Source organism: Aquarana catesbeiana, linkage group LG07, assembly GCF_042186555.1.
Source record: "Aquarana catesbeiana isolate 2022-GZ linkage group LG07, ASM4218655v1, whole genome shotgun sequence".
Taxonomy (NCBI): domain Eukaryota; kingdom Metazoa; phylum Chordata; class Amphibia; order Anura; family Ranidae; genus Aquarana; species Aquarana catesbeiana.
This window is the reverse complement of record NC_133330.1, coordinates 307,575,481-307,593,256: the sequence shown is the minus strand read 5'-3', so window position 1 is coordinate 307,593,256 and position 17,776 is coordinate 307,575,481.

Here is a 17,776-nt window from a genome sequence, read left to right as displayed (position 1 = left end):
CCACTAGGGTTTCCAGCCCATCATCACAATTAGGAGGTCTGGTGAAGACCAACTGATACTTTTACCCCCTGGAAGAGCCCCTGTCACCTGCCAGAGGGTATAATAACACACTCCTGGCTCATTCCTGTGAGATGCTGAGAACAGAGCAAGTTGTCAGGACAATGTAGCTAAAGCGTGCATGCTAAGAAGTAACATCATCAGTGGCTGCCCAATGGCAGACCTAAGAAGACGCCATATTAGGAAGATGCCAGGTGCCGTAGAGGGAGAAACAAGATGGAGTGCAGATGTTGAATGGCAAACACAGTCATAACAGAGCATAATTGAGGCTTGAAAAAAGAGGTAGTTAGCTTGGAAACATGTAGCCATGCTTCCCACATTGTGGCCCTCCCATGTGTGACCATATTCCTGGTCTTGCATGGTCATTGTGCACCAGGGTGGTTCCAAGGTTTCAGCAAACCGCATTGGATGGATTACGCATTCTTATCCTTATATATCTAGTGAGTTGCTACTTGTGATTTTTTAAGAAAGTCTTTTTCTATATACTCACCCTCTGCTGTTTCCTTTATAATAGAGCGTAAAGATGTCCATACACTATTAGAATTTTATTTGGAAAATGTATGTTTTAAGAATGTTTGTTTGACTTTTGAATTATTATTAAAGCGGAGTTTCACCCAAAAGTGGAACTTCTGCTTTAAGGCCTCCCCCCCGGCTCCTGTTTGTGAAGCGGGGCTTTTGGGGAGGAGGGGGGAGCAGGTACCCGATTTTGACAGGTACCCGCTCCCACTTCTGTTCCAGTTGCCTGGGACACATGACAGGTCCTCGCGCTGTCATAGCTGGGTGCCCATAGTAGAGATGCCGGTGCCGCTGAGGGAGGACATGGGGAGAACACGGCTGCAGTGAGTGTACCACTGGATCATGGGACAGGTGAGTGTGTGTTTATTAAAGTCAGCAGCTACAGTTTTAATAAACAAACAAATGACCAGAACTCCACTTTAAGGTCAAATTGACATTCATTTTTGACCGCAGTCTTGAGAAAACTTGAAGGAACAAGATGGAACGAATTCCTAACAATGAGTGTGGGTTTTTTTTGTTCAGGAAAGTCCATTCATGTCAAAGTCGAACGTTAAATGCAAACATTTTTCCTGTACCTTCAAACAGTGTTCATTTGAAAATTTACTAGTATGGTCAGCTTAAAGTGTCAATAAACTCACATCATAAAAAATTGTCAATAAATTCTGTATTACATGCTGTTCATACTTTGTCACTATGAAATAACTTTTCTGTAGTCTGCAAAAAACCTGATTGATCCTGCTGTTCTCTATCTCCACCTTCTGTTCCCAATTCAGCTAGAGATTTTGCAGCTGTGGTGGCAACTCTGCACATGCTCAGTTTTCAGTGAGATTCTATGCTGAGCATTTCTCCCCTATCACATCTGAGCAGCCCATGTAATTATAGTCACACATGTAGGCGTATACACAGTGGTAAATGAAAGCCCACTCCCTCCCTCCTCCTCCATGCCCACTAACCAGCTAAACACAATGGGGGCGAGATATTACATGTAGATAAATGAAGGCTTCGCCTCCCTCTTATTCCAAGACACAGGCTGGAGAGGCGTGACACAGCCTGTGACTGGCAGAAATCCACCCACACCATGCTATTGCCAAAAAAGAATAAGAATTTGATTTCAAATATATTTGTATAACAATTTAAAACAGTTTATTGATATAAATTATTTATTTTTATTCTGTATTCCAAAGGCTGTTTTTTTTTTTTTTTTTTGGAATATGTGACCAGCAACAGAGGACTAGAACCTCCTCCTACTTATTTTTCCCTACAGACAGGCTGGGAAAGAGCTGGGTCATGTGACAGCTGTATATAGATTAGGAAAAGGGGGGTACTTAGATTTTTTTTCATTAAAATAATTACAGTGCAATCATCCATATACAGAAATAGAAGGGTAAAAACACCACTTCCCGCCCGGCCTATAGCAGAATGACGGCCGGGCGGTGGTTCAGTTATTCGGACTGGGCATCATATGACATTCAGCAGGATAACATGCCGCCCGTGGGGTTCAGTGGTGCAGTGTGTTACTCTGACACACTGCATCTCCGATCATAGTAAGGAGCCTTTGACGGAGGCTCCTTACCATGTGATCAGCTGTGACCAATCACAGCTGATCACAGCATGAACCAGGAAGTGCCGGTAAACGGCTTTCCTTGTTTTGCGCTGACAGGGAGAGCCAATCAGTGGCTTTCCCTGTCGGGGGGGTGGTCTGTGCTGATAATCATTACATTGATTATCAGCACAGCCCCATCAGATGTGCCACCAACAGTGCCCATCAGCTGCCAGTCAGTGCCCCATCAGAAACGCCTTTCAATGCCCATCAAAGTAACAATCAGTGCCCTCGACAGTGCCAATCAGTGCCCGCCACAGTGCCAATCAGTGCCCATCACAGTACTAATCAGTGCCCATCAGGGAAACCTGTCAGTACTTCATCATCAGTGCTGCCCATCAGTGCCATCTATTAGTGTCCGTCAGTGCCAATCAGTGCCATCTATTAGTGTCCGTCAGTGCCAATCAGTGCGACCTATCAGAGCCCATCAGTTCTATCTGTCAGTGCCAATCAGTGCCAATCAGTGCCACCTATCAGTGCCCATCAGTGCCGCCTATCAGTGCCCATCAGTGCTGCATATCAGTGCCTCCTCATCAGTGCTCATCAGTGCCACCTTATCGGTGCCAACTCATCAGTGCCCATCAGTGCCTCCTCATCAGTGCCCATCCATGCCACCTCTCCAGTGCCCGTCAGTGAAGGAGAAAACAAAATTTTATAAGAGAAACAAAGAAACTTTAAAAAAAAAAAAAAAAGAAATCTGTCTTTTTTAGTTTGTTTAGCAAAAAATAAAAACCCCAGTGGTGATGAAATACCACCAAAAGAAAGCTCTATTTGTGGGAAGAAAATGATAAAAATTTAGTTTGAGTACAGTGTTGCATGCCCGCGCAATTGTCATTCAAAGTGCGACAGCGCTGGAAGCTGAAAATTGTCCTGGGCAGGAAGGGGGGAAAGTGCCCGGTATTGAAGTGGTTAAACAGTGTGTGTTTAGTATTACTTTAAGTATGCCATTATGTGAAAATATGCTGTGCACATTATGGCAAGAGCCAACCTACCCTGTAAGCGATAAAGTTCATAGCAGTTTTCCTGCTCCAGGGCGGCTGTGCAGAATCACGTATATATATGTGATTATGCACTTCTGTCTGCAGGGGGCATACGCGCGCTGCCAGTGGGCTGCTTCTACTGTGAATACTCATAGAAGAAGCCAATCTGCGGGTGCCGGACACTCGTTGTCCTCCAGGACCCGCCGATCATTGGTAATACACGCGGAACGGGGGTCTGTTTATGTAAACAAGGCAGATCGTCATTCTGACGGGGGGAAGGAATGGATTCTGTGTTCCTGCAAAGTAGGGACAAGAATCCATCTCTTCCCTTAGTGAAAGCACCATACTGTTTACACAAAAACACAGGCTGGGCAAACAGCTAACTCTTTGTTTGCCCTAGATGTTTAACCCCTTCACAGCCAGTGTCATTAGTACAGTGACAGTGCATATTTTTAGCACTGATCAATGTGAAACAATTGGATTTTACCAAAAACATGCAGCAGAATACATATTGGCCTAAATTTATGAAGATATTTGAATTTTTTAAATTTTTTTATTGGATATGTTTTATAACAGAAAGTAAAAAAAAAATATTGTTTTCTTCCAAAATTGTTGGTCTTTTTTTTGTTTATAGCACAAAAAAATAAAAAATGCATAGGTCATCAAATACCACCAAAAGAAAGCTCTACTTGTGGGAAAAAAATTCCATACATTTTATTTAGGTACAGTGTACATCTGCGCATTTGGCAGTTAAAGTAACGCAGTGCCCTATTGCAAAAATGGCCTCGTCATGAAGGGGGGGGGGGGGGTAAATCTTCCAGAGGTCAAGTGGTTAAAGTGGACCCCCCCCCCATGTAAAAACACCGCATTCCATGTTGAAAAAATAACATCTCTGGAGAAATTTAAAAAGTTCTAGTTGCCTTACACCTGACTTCCGGCGTGGTGCCTGGGTGAAGATGACATCACAGTTGTCCCAGCATGTTGTCCCTGAAGATATTTAAAAACAGCAGTGATCTTATAGTATTATTAGAAAACAAAGGCTTAGTTTGACAATATCTTATCCTGAGCCGGCTCGCTGCATTATTGCTGTGAGTTGTGTTGCTGCAGATATTTCAAGCGAAAAGGATGGAAGTATGTACATTAGACTTTCGATGAACAGGCATGTCAAACTCTTGCTTGTCCTCGGTGTAATTGGACATCACTTCCGCTGGCTGATAGCAAGCGCAGCACAAAGACATCACTTTAATGAACTAAATAGAGCATGAGCTCATCACGGTGAAGATGTACATTCCCCCCCCTGAACACTCTCTTTTTATAACACCCAGTGGAGCGAGCTGCTCTTGTTACCCTTCCTCCTATAGCAACTAACAAGGTGATAATGTCTGTGTAGATTGTGCCCTCTGAAACCAACATATTGGATCGAAAACTTTTGCTCAATTCTCAATTACCAGGAGGAATTTGGCAGATGATCCTGCATTAATTAAAATTCATTGGGTTTAGGGGGTTTGTTTGTAAGGTAGAGCAGGTCATGGAAGGGACAGGATGGTCAAAGTTTCTTGTTTTCAAAGTTAGATCTAAACTCAAGGTAGAAAGGTAGAAACAGAAAAAAAAAATCAGAAAACCAAACAAGACATTAAAAAATGGGCAGAATCTATGGACCATTTGGTCTTTTTCCACTTTCACTTTTCTATGTTTCCTCTGTGTTTCAGCACAATGACCATCAAAGAACTTCAAAATTAGGGATAAATTATAATTAGGCATACCATGGAATTTTAGTGAGTATTATTAATCCATGTAACGGTGCACTTATCCTTTAACCTACCATAATCAACTGTTCAGATGAACAAGGGCCTTCTGGGACATAGAGGTCAATCTATATTAGATATAGGTGAGATGGCAGCTGGGACTCTTTCCACTCTCACGTAAACAAACCTGTACATGGATCACCTCTATAGTAAATTGTCAGATCAGTTTGATTAGATAAATTGTCAAGAGAGGAGGGTAACTTCTCCATGGCCACACCTTTTCCAGTGACAAATGTTTAAAGATGGGCCTACATGTATCGATTTGTGATCAATATAAGTATGAGTGATCAAAAATAACTGATTCTTCATCAATTAAAGTATCAAACTATTTGGTATTGAATGAAAATTTGATTTATCTGAAATGATCTTGTGAAAACGATTATGTATGTTTGGGTTGGTTTCTGACACACATGCATATAGTAATAAATAAAAAAGTATAAAAAAAGGATTTAAAACAATCCTACCATGGCTGATTAAGTTGCTAGCATCGAAATCGATTGAAAGCTCACTTAATTAAATGAATGAAGGGACTGTGCTTTACAATTCAACTATTTATGTCACAAAATTTCTAGTGTGTCTGATGGACAAGAAGTGAAAGAACTTATTACCAATGGGAAACGCACAGAAGAAAATTAACTTGCAGTGGTTTTATCCTCTCCTATCTATTCCTCTATCCAAAATATAAAAAATATTTAACTACAAATACACAATGCTCTGTGAGCTGCACTTGTTATGGCACGGCTCCCCATTCATTTGAATGAGCTGCTGTACCTGCGTTTCATGCAGGAAAAATGTTTTTTTTTTTAATGCAGCTGGAAGGAAATTGCATGGTGCCTTTGCACCATTTGATTTTCCGTAACCAAAAACTGCACTTACAGATGCTTGAGGTTGCCATTAAAATTGAATGTCAGCCATGCATGACTGCAAAGGAGCAGCACAGTTTGGCTGCGTGCGTGTTAGCTTGGAAAGGTTCATATGCGGAAATGACCTTAAGGCAGTTCCTAGAGGCAGTTGCCCAGGCCCCCATAAAGGGCCCACAGCCAACTTCCTTCAAGTTGAGCACAAACTATTGGAGGGAAATTCTCCCTACCTGCTCACGGTATCACCCACCAACCACCGATTGAGTCAGTCCAGCATGATCTCCAACCATAAAGAGCTACTATAGTTAACTAGCCAGCTCGGTTTTACCACCTTCTCTGGCCAAGTTCACAGGCTTTTTGGGGTCCGGCCTCCCTCCCCGTGCATTATAAAAGGGGAGAGGTTAGGGTCCCCAGAGAGCGGGAACGGAAACTATTGAAGAAGATTGCTGAGACCTGAGGTCCACTTGGGTACTCTGACTCGTCTAGGCACCATTATGATGGACACCTCCACTTTGGATCTGACCAATTTGGACTTCACCCATAAGGACTTTACGTGTGCAGGTACGCTGGGGCAGCCGCAATTAGTGTTAGTTAGGGAAAGGACATTTTTACCCTGTTGCATTCGACATGCCGAGTTTACAGTAAAGCTGCTTCAGCTGCTTTGAGCCTGACCTGCAGTTATTCAAAGAGGTGCATGTTGGGTCTTGACATATCCCTAGGAACCTGGGTCTGTAGAAGCACTATGGGGTATGTGTAACACCACTACAAAGGTTAACTCGCAAGGCAAGGAAGATGAGGTAGTTGCCATAGGTAACAGCAAAGCTAGGTAACTGAAGGGAAGAACAGCTACGGCCTGGTACCTGGTTGGGTGATGGGTCCTCCGGTAGCGAGGGGGCGGTGCTCTGACTCCCTCCCTTTCTGTCTGTCTCCTCTGGTCACCAGGAGCAAACTAGCATTATGGAGATCTAAGACGAGATCACTAGGTATGGGAAGGAAAGAGTTAATGAGCATGCATGGACCTGCTATGTAATTGATGAGACTCTATTCTGTTATTGGGAATGAGGCAACTGGTGGAGTGGACGAAGGCTCTGCATGTCCCCCCTAATGCAAGCATACATCAGTTATAAGTGTGTAGTGTCATGGGAAAACATCTCACAGGGGTACTCTATATTTCTAATGCACACCAGTGGCTCATATCTGAGTCGGGGACTGCCTTGCTGTTTGATTCTTCACATGACTGTAGCCTCCATCTGGTCCCAGGCATTAAGAGAATTAAGAACTCCTTCAAGCGAGGTGTTAAGAACTCCTTCAAGCGAGGTGTTACCCCATCTGCATAGGCGCAGTAGACCACTCCCACATGCTGGTGGTTGGGGGTTCAAGAACAGGTGCAATATACACACTATCTTGCACCCGTATTCACCTGCACAAGTATGAATCTAGCCTTAGAGATTCTTCATACTGCCCCGCTGTGCTTTTGCTAAAGCAAAGCCAACACACGTTTTTTGTGCGGGTTACCTGCGCTTTCCCAGAGACTTCTATGAGCTTCTGTGGTTTCAGTGCAGTCTCAGAAAGCGCACCAAAACTCGTGCATGCTGCATCTTTGGTGCACATTTTTAAACCGCAACATAGAAGACTATGGGAAAGCACAGCTAACCCACACGAATCCTGTGGTGCAAGAGCACACCTGGGCAGGGTGAAGCATTCTTACTCCTAAAACCCATGGTAAATCCTTAAAGACTCTTCGTCAGAATCCTCCTCCTCAAGATCCTCTGCGTCAATAACCTCAGTTTATTGACTTTTTCTTGAACAATACCATAGTACACATTAATGTATGTTAGAATATATGCCTTCAAATGTTCTTCATTTTTGAAGGCAGGGACATTTTTCTAGGTGGAGTGTTGGGTGCATCCATTTGATTCTTAATGACTGTACACATGGGCCATATATCGGGCGGTATTGACCGATTCAATAGAAACCAGACGACATTCGGACTGTGTGTACGGCAGCAGGTTTGATAGGAGCCGGCCGAACATCCGACTTCTGCCGAAGGAGCATGACCAAAAAGGTCTGCCGGTTGGCATGCGTCGATTGGTGGGTTCTGTGTTCTCAGAACACAATAGCCCAGCGGGGGGAGATCACTGTACTAACATCAGATTGTTAGTACAGGATCTCCTCCCAAGCTCTCAGTTTTCTTTCATTCAACCCGCTGGGTTGAATGGAAAAAAAATGGATAATGTGCACTAGGCTTTAGTGATGTGTTCTGTGGATTGGGAGAGATGAAGGTTAGGGGGAGGACTGGGGGGAGATAGCAAGATATGAATCGGGGGTAGGGTTGAGGGAGAGATGGGATTGAAGTGATGAATACTAAACAAGTTCTGCTTGTTTATCATTAAGTAGGATATACAGTGGGGACGGAAAGTATTCAGACCCCCTTAAATTTTTCACTCTTTGTTATATTGCAGCCATTTGCTAAAATCATTTAAGTTCATTTTTTTTCCCTCATTAATGTACACAGAGCACCCCATATTGACAGAAAAACACAGAATTGTTGACATTTTTGCAGATTTATTAAAAAAGAAAAACTGAAATATCACATTGTCCTAAGTATTCAGACCCATTGCTTAGTATTTAGTAGAAGCACCCTTTTAATCTAATACAGCCATGAGTCTTTTTGGGAAAGATGCAACAAGTTTTTCACACCTGAATTTGGAGATCCTCTGCCATTCCTCCTTGCAGATCCTCTCCAGTTCTGTCAGGTTGGATGGTAAACGTTGGTGGACAGCCATTTTTAGGTCTCTCCAGAGATGCTCCATTGGGTTTAAGTCAGGGCTCTGGCTGGGCCATTCAAGAACAGTCACAGAGTTGTTGTGAAGCCACTCCTTCGTTATTTTAGCTGTGTGCTTAGGGTCATTGTCTTGTTGGAAGGTAAACCTTCAGCCCAGTCTGAGGTCCTGAGCACTCAGGAGAAGGTTTTCGTCCAGGATATCCCTGTACTTGGCCGCATTCATCTTTCCCTCAATTGCAACCAGTCGTCCTGTCCCTGCAGCTGAAAAACACCCCCACAGCATGATGCTGCCACCACTAAGCTTCACTGTTGGCACTGTATTGGACAGGTGATGAGCAGTGCCTGGTTTTCTCCACACGTACCACTTAGAATTAAGGCCAAAAAGTTCTATCTTGGTCTCATCAGACCAGAGAATCTTTTTTCTCACCATCTTGGAGTACTTCAGGTGTTTTTTAGCAAACTCCATGCATGCTTTCATGTGTCTTGCACTGAGGAGAGGCTTCCATCGGGCCACTCTGCCATAAAGTCTCGACTGGTGGAGGGCTGCAGTAATGGTTGACTTTCTACAACTTTCTCCCATCTCCTGACTGCATCTCTGGAGCTCAGCCACAGTGATCTTTGGGTTCTTCTTTACCTCTCTCACCAAGGCTCTTCTCCCCCAATAGCTCAGTTTGGCCGGACGGCCAGCTCTAGGAAGGGTTCTGGTCGTCCCAAACGTCTTCTATTTAAGGATTATGGAGGCCACTGTGCTCTTAGGAACCTTAAGTGCAGCAGCACTTTTTTTGTAACCTTGGCCAGATCTGTGTCTTGCTACAATTCTGTCTCTAAGCTCTTCAGGCAGTTCCTCTGACCTCATGATTCTCATTTGCTCTGACATGCACTGTGAGCTGTAAGGTCTTATATAGACAGGTGTGTGGCTTTCCTAATCAAGTCCAATTAGTATAACCAAACACAGCTGGACTCAAATGAAGGTGTAAAACCATCTCAAGGATGATCAGAAGAAATGGACAGCACCTGAGTTAATATATATGAGTGTCACAGCAAAGGGTCTGAATACTTAGGACCATGTGATATTTCAGTTTTTCTTTTTTAATAAATCTGCAAAAATGTCAACAATTCTGTGTTTTTTTGTCAATATGGGGTGCTGTGTGTACATTAATGAGGAAAAAAATGAACTTAAATGATTTTAGCAAATGGCTGCAATATAACAAAGAGTGAAAAATGTAAGGGGGTCTGAATACTTTCCGTCCCCACTGTATGTACTATATATGACTATCATGTCACTGTTTAAAAGTTGGTTGAGTTCAGAAAGAGAAGCCATGTTGTTTCAGTGCCAATATATCAGGATACACACTCACAGAAAGCCTCTCTAGGCAGCATGACCATGGCTTGCAACCCTGTCCTGATCTACCATCTAGTACCATGGAAACATCAGACATTATGTAATTTTATTACCAAAAGAATGGAAAGCCAAGAGTCCTTGTTTCTAAGAGCACAAGGAAGTGCGTGAGTGTAGAAACCTAGCCATAAATATATATGGTAAAATGTATCAGATACATGACTGTTAGGAAGCAAAGACATGACAACCTAAACCAGTAGATGTATCTTGCCCATTGCCAAACCAATAAAAACATAGCAATGTTATGGATGGAAGGTCAAGGCCACATCTTTAATAAATTACAAACCATACTTGGGTTAACAATAATGGCAAATAGACCTACAACTTATGGTTGACAACAACACCAATGCTGACCAGATGAATTGTGAGCACCCAACATAAATTGCTTCTGCTCTCTGCAGCATTCATCTGCGAGTCCAGGGTGATGGGTAAACCCTTGATGAACTGGGTCACAGAAAGTGGGTTCAATGAGACTCTTCATCAGTCAACCTGGAAGGGGAATGTTGCATTCCTTTGCTGAATCAGTCAGGAGACAGTTCCAGAGATGGGTATGTATTGTAGCCTGAGATGCTTTTTTTTTAAGATTTGACCAAGCTGGAGTTGGACTTTAAATGACCACCTAAGCAAGACCCACTGAGGGCAATGATCATACACCATTTCCCTAAAACTCAAGAGTCCATACGGTTTACATTTTTATTAGAGAAATTCTAACTGTGTCGTAAGTTGGTCAAGTCGGTAAAGGGAATACGAGGTGACTTAGCACCATATGAACATTATTTTGTTTTCATAAAACAGACAGGTGTCAACAAAAAAAATAAAGTTTTACAGCAAGACCGAAACGTAATAAGATACCCAAATGAGGGAAAAAAAATATCATAGTTCCTTATGGATTTTCAATTACTGCTAGACTTTTAACATTTACAATTGTACTCTGCGCGTAAGCTTTCTAAAATTTGTTCTCCCCAGCATAATATTACTCTTGCCATCTGTTGTCCTCGCTCAAGCAAAAGGAATCTGCATTGTGAGAAAGTTTCCATGCTGTCATCTCGGAGAAGAAAAGTGTGTGTCTCATGCATATTTAGCATTGAGGATTAAGGGAAACACATGGAACAATGGCTGCAATAAATATAGTAAACTGTTTTAATGATATCAACAGAATACGTGACAATCTCAAAGTCAAAGGCAGATCGGGGAGCGGCCAAACAAGCCTCGGAGGAAGAAATATCTTTAGCTTTTATGTGCTGACCTGCTCTGTTTGTTTTTCACAGATCTAGCAGACAAAATAGGAGATTTGTTGCCAGGAAACATTTATGATTTGACCCTTAGACTCAGGATTTTTCTGTACATTTCAGGGTTACAGGGTTTGAACCCGAAATATTCAGGTTTACCAGTTCAGCAGTCTTTTTTTTATCTATTTTACATATTTCATACTGCTGTCATCACTCATCTATTCTCTGCTGTGTGCTGATGATTTTCAAATTCCCATGTAATTATTTTTATTACTGTAAATACAGAGCATGTTACTTATGCAATAAAAGCAGCTCCACAGCTGAAATATACCAACATGAATTGCTCACAGCAACATATAGAGATGTTGGCACTGTATTGGCAGCAGAAATTAAGCTGGTATAAAATGAACCCCACATGGGTTTTACTGCAAACCACCAGTTAGAAATTTACAGGCAGACATACAGAAGCAAAACTTTGCCAGTATGAGACAATATTGTGCTGAAAAACAAAACAAGAAAGTCTCCATCATTTACAGTATAATGACCAGATTCCAAGTCAAGAAAGCTCTGTATACAGTTGTGCTCATAAGTTTACACACCCTGGCAGAATTTACGATTTCTTGGCCATTTTTTAGAGAATATGAACGATAACACAAAAACTTTTCTTTCACTCATGGTTAGTGTTTGGCTGAAGCCATTTATTATCAATCAACTGTGTTTACTCTTTTTAAATCATAATCACAACAGAAACTACCCAAATGACCGTAAACAAAAGTTTACATACCCTGGTGATTTTGGCCTGATAACCTGCACACAAGTTGACACAAAGGGGTTTGAATGGCTATTAAAGGTAACCATCCTCACCTGTGATCTGTTTGCTTGTAATTAGTGTGTGTGTATAAAAGGGAAATCTTTTTTTTTTCAAAATTGTCGGTCTTTTTTTTTGTTTATAGCACAAAAAATAAAAACCGCAGAGATGATCAAATACCACCAGAAGAAAGCTCTATTTGTGGGAAAAAAAGGAAGTCAATTTTGTTTATGTACAGCGTCGCGTGACTGCGCAATTGTCAGATAAAGCGTCGCAGTGCCGAATCACAAAAAATGGCTTGGTCATTAAGGGGGTAAATCCTTCAGGGGCTGAAGTGGTTAATATACAGTCAACCCTCAGCGCTCACTATATCTCACATCCAGTACTGCGCCAATGTGTCAAGTGATGCTGCTCTCCTCGACAGGGAAAACTCCAAAAACACTACAAAAAAGAAAAGAAGGAGGGCGCAAATGCCTATTGCATTCCCTCAAGCACCATATCAGTTTATTAGAAAGATAAAAACATACTCACAAACATGAGAGGATAAATAAGCCCATCAAATCATATCTCTAGCAAAGAAGATAACTTGAAGTCTGTACTTGGAAACTGATGCGTTTCGGGAGACAAGCCCCCTCCCTCAAAGTTAAACTTCTCCCTTCTTCTATCCAAAAAAAAAAAAAGGTTTTGCCTATAGTCCTACTTTAAATATAAGAGGGGGGTGCTGTCTGGAAGATAATTTGAGTTCCTATTGCATCCTCTGACAGTGAATCACCATTTAAATTGAACACGTATCACCATACAGTAGGTGTGATCCAGCTTCCAAAAAGGTCATCTTTATCACATAATGCCATTTACACACTACTGGCCCATTAGTTGAAGAAAGTGGAAACATAGTGATGGACCATTAAGGTTATCTTATGGGTATTGCTATCTTAAAGCACTGATGTTGATGGAAATAATCTGGTTCCTGGGCTTTTACACCTCAAAGGATCTCCACACTCTTCTTGGCTTGTAGCGTAATATAACAAAAATGGAAATTGAAGCGCCACACTACTGCTAAGTGGTCCAGATACAACTTCATCCAAAGACTGCCTAATGCGTTTCAGATGTCCAAAATCAGTGTTAATGGACTAGAAGTGAATTTGACCTATTATGATATTTCTTTCAGTATAATTATAGGCACATGCCTTGTTAGCAGCTGGTTTGGCAGCCATTTTGTTACTGGCCCATTAGGGTGCAGTTGTCCACACTGAAAATGGAAGGAAAATGTATGTGAGAAAAAAAGTAAACTGCTAAACAACCTCTTAATCAGATAACTTAACACCAGTGACTTATGTAATATAATGTGGCCCATAAACTACTTTGCACATGTATTTTCTTAGACAATCTTGACTTCTATGTTGATGAGGCGGGATGTCCTACTTTGCAGGAGTCCAGTGAGTCAGTTTAGGAACACTAGAACAATGCAGCTTGAAAATCCAAATGGCATCAAAAGAGGTCACCGTAATGGACTACTCCCAAATCACTGTATCGTTTATCCGCCAGTGAGCACAATACTGCTATAATTGGCATTTACATAGCATATACATGACACAAGTCTTCTTGTGTCAACGACTCTTCCATATGCCCACATGGTGCAGCTCACGTCTCCTTCTTAAGCCTCGTACACACAATCAGACTTTCCGATGGGAAATGTGTGATGACAGGCTGTTGGCGGTAAATCCGACCGTGTGTATGCTCCATTGAACAATTGTTGTTGGATTTTCCACGGACAAATGTTGGCTAGCAGGTTTAAAAATTTTCCGCGGACAAATGTCTGTTGTCGGATTTTCCGAGCATGTGTACACACGTCTGTCGGACAAAAGTCCAAAGTACACACACGCACGCTCGGAAGCAAGGACGAGCCAGAAGCGGTCGGTCTTGTAAACTAGCGTTCGTAATGGAGAATTAACATTCGTGACGTGGCAAATTATGAAATCTCAAAATACAGCGCACAATTCTCTTCTTCTTTAATGGGATAATAATGAAGCTGCTTTGCTGGTGATACTGGTGGAGTTATTGCAAAAAAAATTTCAAAGGCTTTTTTTTCTAGTGATATCAAGAATAATATTATTATGCTTTTTTTTTCATTTCAATTTTGGCAAGTTACCACAACACCATTATCCCGTAGTTTTTAAAATCAAAGATACAACTATGTTGGTGTCCCTTGTCAATTTTACATCGTATTTTTTAAAATGTAACTGCCTACTCCCAAACTGTCATTTGAAGTAAAACACATAGCCAAGTATTATTCTCCACAATTTTTTTATTGTGCTTTAAAAAAATAAAACAAATAAAATTAGACATGCTATCTGCCAATAGAACTTAACCAAAAAGTGCATTCTATGCATCCAAAAATATAGAAAATATATCAAATCAAATCATTATTCAACCAAAAAAATGTCAAAGCAATAACTCCAAGGCCAATAATAAATAACACGTTATCTCCACCGATTCCACAACATGGCTGGTTGACGAACGGCCGTTCAGAAACAAACTAAAAAGCACAAATCAACACTCACCAAACTTCTACTAACACAAAATTAGCAGAAGGAGCCCAAAGGGTGGCACTAAAGAGCTGAAAAAACGTAGTACGTCACTACGTTCGATTTTGTTGGCCAACAATTGTCTGGCCATGTGTATGCAAGACAAGTTTGGACCAATACCCTTCGGACAAAAGTCCACGGTTTTGTTGGCCAACAATCTGATTGTGTGTATGAGGCTTTACAGGAGCTCAGTGTTTTGCCCTTTGTGCCTAAACCAACATTCCCCTTTCCCAAATCCCATCACTGTATAGTCACAAAAAGAGGGACCTGTAAACCTTTATGCCTTTATGTACACACGGTCGGATTTTCCGACGGAAAATGTGTGATAGGACCTTGTTGTCGGAAATTCCGACCGTGTGTAGGCTCCATCACACATTTTCCATCGGATTTTCCGACACACAAAGTTTGAGAGCAGGATATAATATTTTCCGACAACAAAATCCGTTGTCGTAAATTCCGATCGTGTGTACACTAAGTGCCACGCATGCTCAGAATAAATAAAGAGATGAAAGCTATTGGCCACTGCTCCGTTTATAGTCCCGACGTACGTGTTTTACGTCACCGCGTTCAGAACGATCGGATTTTCCGACAACTTTGTGCGACCGTATGTATGCAAGACAAGTTTGAGCCAACATCCGTCGGAAAAAATCCTAGGATTTTGCTGTCGGAATGTCCGATCAATGTCCGACCGTGTGTACGGGGCATAACAGAAATGTTGTGATTTTTTTTTTTTTAGAAAGCCAAAGCCAAATCTTAATTGAAGTATTACAAATTTGTATAATTCAGTTTAACAGTCAATCGATGGTTACATACAATCCTTTGCAGATATGCTGTGGGTACACAGACATACAATTACCCCAAAAGCCAGCGAGCGCATAAATCAGTAACAAAGCTAACCACTGGGATGGTTATATAAAAAAGTTCCAAAAAAATTATAAAACAGCAAACGGGGAGACAGAGGATGTCAACACATCAGATAGCTAGATATACTACAGAGTCAATGTTTCAACCCCAGCACAACACTAAATGATGTTTAGGCCCACTCCAAAACATAACAGCCAATCAAGCCCAATCAAATTATAACCATCTTTGAAACTTATGTCAACTCTTTTAACAAGCAGGCTATCATATAGTGAAACCAATTTGATATGTTAAACACTACCGGAAAAAGCTGCCAAATTAATCAGCGTTGTATTTAGCGGTCATTTAACCAGATAGGCTGTCTTATCACCTCTCTTTCAAAGTGTGCGTAGGGTGTTGTTACAAAGCAGGAACTACGTTCCCCCTGTCATGCTCTGACTACATTCCACAATGCATTCTCTGCTGCCCTTCACACTCTACATATTACTGTCTGTAATTTCTCTTATGACATCATGGATCCTGTTAGAAAACACTGTAATTTAGACTCAGCGGAGCTAGGCACAGGGCGTGGTAGTGCCAGCCAGGCTGACTTAAGCTGACCATAGATGGATCTAAGTTTGTCCGGTTCAGCAGCAACCGGCCAAACTTAGATCTATCTATGAGCAGGCTGGTTGTACTGAAGTCGATCTATCAATTGACTTCAGTACATCTAGACTGTCGTTTTTTTGTTTTTTTTTGTTGTGTGATCACTACTGACAGCTATAGCCACCATCTGTGATCATTGTATTTTGACAGTGGGGAAACCTCCCGCTGTCAGAACAGAATAGCACTGCAAGAGAGATTTTATTTCCTTCACCCCGTGGTTAAATGAAAGAAGATTGCATAATCAATGGCTAGTCATAACCGGAGCGATTTTCTTTCCTGCCACCACATGTTGCAGGAAAGAAATTCACTTGATTTCCCCAACAACACTGTCAGTGTTGATGGCGGAATCCCTCCCGCTGAGCCATTGTGTTCTCCTGGCGTGGGGGAGGGGGAGGTGGGGGTAGTCACCCCCGGCCAGGAGAACACAGTGAATATTGCTAGTTCCTATACTCCACTGGGAATAATCCCATGTAAAATCAAACAGGCTGGTTGTACCCAAGTTGATTGATCGATCAACTTGGGTACATTCGGCCTGCCCATACATGGTTTGCACTCTATGGCTGGCTTAAGGGACTACAGGCACGCCCTGTGTTTGCAGGGGGTCCACTAGGTTTGATTAGGAGAGGAAGCATGCTAACTGACTACGCCAGCACAAATCAGCTTTCATGCTTAGCATGATCAGAAATCTAGAGGAATAAGAGGGGACTAGCCCTTTAAAATGCCATGCTTTCATCAATTAAAGTATAACTAAAGGAAAAACAGTTTTTTTAGTTTTGGATAGAGTGGAGATGTATTTGAACACCTATCAGTTTTTATTGTGTCCCCATTAAGATTATTAACCCTCTCTATTTGTCCTGTTTACCGTTATCATTAAAAGTGAAAGCAAAAGAAAATCTCAAATTTTGGGTTGTCCCCCAATAAGTAAAAGAGGGAAAATCTTTCAGTGGGGACACTAGTTTTGATGACCTGGGATTTGTAGGATTTCCTCTCTTTTCCTGTTTTGCAGGGACGTGCAGTCAGGGGAGGCAGGTGAGGTAGAGCCTCACCTGCCATGAACATAAAAAAAAAACAAACAAAAAAAAAAAACCATCAAGCTTCGAGGGTCATAGCTCAGTGACCTGGGGTCACAGGGTCACATTTGGGGGGTAGGTAGCTGAAGTCCATCCCCACCCCTGGTCACCTATAGTTCCGGAGATACGGGGATTTTTGTGCAGCCTTTAAGAAGCTACATACAGAGGGGCCAATTTAAATACAAGCTGGCACACTCTGTTTGCAGCAGACTGAGAGGATGAGCTCACAATGCCTCTCCTCACTTCTTGTCAGAGGCACTGAGCTCAATGGACAGCTTGGAGCCTTGCACCAATGGTAAAGCACCATTGGAACAAGCTGTCCAATAAAAATGCTGCAGTGGAGGCTCTCCTCTCACTGCAGTGTCATAGAAGGGGGTATGTGTCTAAAAGTCAAATGCTCCCTTCCAGCCTAGCCCTCTTAACTGCAAGGAAAAAGCATGGGTTTATGGGTATACGATTTACCCACAATCCCCTGTTTTTCTCACACTTTTAAGAAGGAGAATGAGAATCTTCTACTGCTGAAAAGGTACTGTTTTAATAAAGCTAAATCATATATTATTATGCTATATGTTATAA